Below are 3,852 nucleotides of genomic sequence, written 5' to 3'. Positions count from 1 at the left end.
TGACGTCCTATAAGCATCGGACCCGATCCTGGCATGATATAACAACGCAGAGAGCGTGTTGTGTCGAAGAGCTCGACTTGTACTTCCAATTCTCCCTTTATTTCGAACGAGCGATTGTCGTAACCGCGCAATACATTGTTTGTACGCATTAGACTGACTGTCGGAAAATAAGCATTTTTATCTCTCTCGCCAATAATCGTATAATAAGTACCCGTGTCAATTTCCATTGACAGTATTTTACCGTTAACACTTACATCTAAAAACGCTGGGTCTGCTTGTTGCGTCATCATCGTTGTTGTCTCGATGCTTTCTTTGATCTTGTAGAAGTTGTTGTGGTAATAAATATCGTCGTACGCGTTCGCTGGTTCGTAGTTTGTTCTCTCGCTGCTGTGACTGCTACAGTGGCAGCATTTGTTTACATTGCTGACTTCTCCGTCTTCCATGAATTTAATGCTTGGTTTTGCCTTAGCCCGGCATGCTGCCTCGATGTGGCCTAATTTGTTACAAAATCGACATTTGGCATTTTTGAAACGGCATTCGGGTGCATTGTGATTGCTTCGATTGCACCGGTAGCACTTTCTCCCACTCTGATCAGTGTTGCCGTGTGTTCCTGGCGCTTGCATATCCTTTATCCTGCTTTTGTCTTTTTGCGAGTTGAACTTGTATACTTCCGTATTTCTCATTGCGCTCTCCAGAGTCTTGCTTGATGCTACTGCATTTTTAACTGCCTGTTCCCGTGCTTGAGCTTCTTTGAAAGCAAGGTCAAAGGTGAGTTTAACAGTTTTGAATAAGGCTATACGTGTTTGTTCATCGCGTATGCCGCATACAAACTGATCTCTGCAAGCAGTTGCCAAGTCTGGGTAATTGCAGTGAAGCGACAGTTTCTTTAATCTCGCCGCGAAGTCCGACACACTTTCGTCGCTTCCTTGACGTGCCCGGTTGAAAATACAACGTTCCATTACTTCTGACGGTGCTGGAGCAAGATGCTTTGTCATAAGTTCTGTCAGCTCTTTGTACTTTTTTGTTGACGGTTTGTCTGGCGCGCACAAGTGTTTAATTAACTTGAACGCGTCTTCATCGAAGCGGGTTAGCATTGTAGCTACTTTTTTGTCATCTTTTGTGTCCTTGGCCGTGAATAAAATTTCCAGCCTATCTTTGAAGGTCTCACAATCGTCTTTACCTAACACAAATTCCAACTTTATTGAGTCCGAGTGAGCCATGTTTTCGTTTTCTGATTCGTTGCTACTATCCTCGGACTGTGAGTCTTGTGTTTGTTTTTGTTCCTGCTCGTTTGATTTGGGCGGAACTATCTGTTCACGTATGGTCTTCGCAAGTAATTTTCTCAAGTCGTCTAACTTTGCTCCCTCGTCGAATTCTACGTTTCTTGATTTTAATTCTTCAATAGCTTTATTTTTATTTAAATTGTACACCCAGCCCACTTTAACCACAGTCGTTTTCACAATGTCTGCATTTTCGTTACTCATTTAACACACCAACACTTATAACCGGCAAGTATCACTGGTTCGTCCTCGTCGCCACTGTTACATATACCTGGCAGGGCTATGTTCACGTTAGTTGCTCGGCTTCGTCATTAGGAGGTATTGAATCAGGAGTAAGGTGAATGTTGTATTTTCTAAGTCTACCTTTATTTCATAGTAAACATAGGAGTACAATTAGTTGAGTGTATACAAGTATGCCGGCGAGGCTCGCTGTGATAGCCATGAGCGCCTGACGATAACTGCCTGTTTCGGCGACTCGCCTCGGCTCGCACGATAACATGCCGCGACTAACGTAGGCAGCACACTTATACATGCGCGTTATTCAGCGCTCGTGTACACATACATCTGTGAACATCACAAGAACAAATAGTAGTCTGGAGCATAGGGGGGATGTGAAACGAGTTAGAACCCTACCTCCATCAGTTTTGCGGCCATAACTGCTGAGGCGTGAGCTGGCGCATTGTCATGGTGGAAGAGGACTTTTTTGTGGGCGAATCGTGGACGTTTCTCTAGCAACTTGGTTTTCAAACGATCCAATAACGATGAATAATATTCGACTGTAATGGTCTTACCTTTTTCCAGATAGTCGATGAAGATTATTCCTCGCGAATCCCAAAAGACAGTCGCCATAACCTTCCCGGCCGAAGAAATTGTCTTCGCCTTTTTCGGAGCAGATTCCCCCTTGGTAACCCATTGTTTAGACTATTCTTTGGTCTCAGGAGTGTAGTGATGTATCCAGTTTCATCTACAGCGATGAAACGACTCTTGAAGTCTTGCGGATTTAGCTGAAACAGTTGCCAACCATTCTTGCAACACTTCACACGATCTCGTTTTTGGTCAATCGTGAGCAATCACAGCACCCATCTAGCGGATAGCTTTTTCATGTCCAAATGTTGGTGCAAAATATTATGTACCCGTTCGCTCGAGATGCCTACAGTACTAGCAATCTTACGCACCTTCACTCTTCTGTCAGCCATCACCATATCATGGATTTTATCAATGATTTCTGAAGTGGTAACATCAACAGGGCGCCCAGAACGTTCAGCGTCTTTTATGCTCATATAGACACTCTGAAAATTTTGAAACCACTTATAAACAGAATGGTTTTAGAAATCTAAGGTGCAATTCACCATAATGTTTATCAAGCTTCTGTTTAATCTCCTGAGGCGTTTTGCCTTTGAAAAAGTAATGTTTAATCAATACACGAAATTCTTTTTCGTCTATTTTTTTACAACCACTCGATTTCTTTGATTGAAACGAATGTAAAACGCAAAGTAATTGGCCGATCTGGCTGAAACTTGGTGTGTGCTCTTCCAGGATATGCCACTAACTGAAAATAACCTTGATACGCACTAGTAGCGACATCTCTCTGACTTTGCACGGACTTTTCAAACGACCCTCGTATAAGATCAAGCATTTGATTCATCATTAGTATGCGTTTCTTGAACAATATTCGTGATATAACTTTATTCAGTTCGATAACACGTCTTCGAAAGCGCACACAATCTCCTGTTACCTGCTCCCAAATGCCTTTTCTAAAGTCTTTTTCTCCATATGAAAGATGAATTTTAACTTTCTCCGAAAACCATACATGCTTAGAAGAGAAGCAAGATCTCCTGTTGCCTCTTATAGCTGACATGGCTAAGCTTCTACTACTTCTTCGTACTTCTGCTTTGAACAGAATGAGCTTACTATTAAATTCTTATCGATATTTTAGTATTTAATCCCACTACTACGCTTTTCGAAACGCTGACATCGCCTCCTTTTCTCTTTCTTATTTATTTATTTTCGTTTATTAAGGAATAGTGAGAGCCCCAATCATCGCAATAACCTGTGATATACTTCCATTATTAATATTGCTTATGAGACTTTTACACTAGTTCGAAACTCAGCGGAAAGGACGCATAAGTAATTACTTATACCTCTCCGAAAAAAAAGGATTTGGGAGAATAATTAAATTACAATTAAAGAATTGGTTAAAAGAAGGAAGAGGAGTATTAAGAAAAGACTACTGCTTCAAGTGAATGCTGAATAACTGCGTTGGATTGGAGCGTATTCTCCGTTTTATAAATAGTACCCCCTCTCTCAGAGCTCATCATTTCCCTCTCTTTTTACGCACTACTCTGTCTTGAGCGACAGCTATAAAGTTTTTCTCTCTTCCAACATTTTGCTTTTCCTAAGAGGTCCTTCTTCCTCACTATTACCTTTTTCCCTACTACTACCTTCGATTAAGCGACATCTATGAATTATTACTCAAGTAGAATTTTTATGCTGCCCCCTATGGTAATTTTCTTTATCTGCCACTTCTTTTCCAATTTTCTTTCGGCGTAGCTTTGTAAACTCTATCTTTCAA

Source organism: Phymastichus coffea, unplaced genomic scaffold (genome assembly GCF_024137745.1).
Source record: "Phymastichus coffea isolate CEN01 unplaced genomic scaffold, Cenicafe_Pcof_1.1 PCOF00021, whole genome shotgun sequence".
Taxonomy (NCBI): Eukaryota; Metazoa; Arthropoda; class Insecta; order Hymenoptera; family Eulophidae; genus Phymastichus; species Phymastichus coffea.
This window is presented reverse-complemented; position numbering follows the sequence as displayed.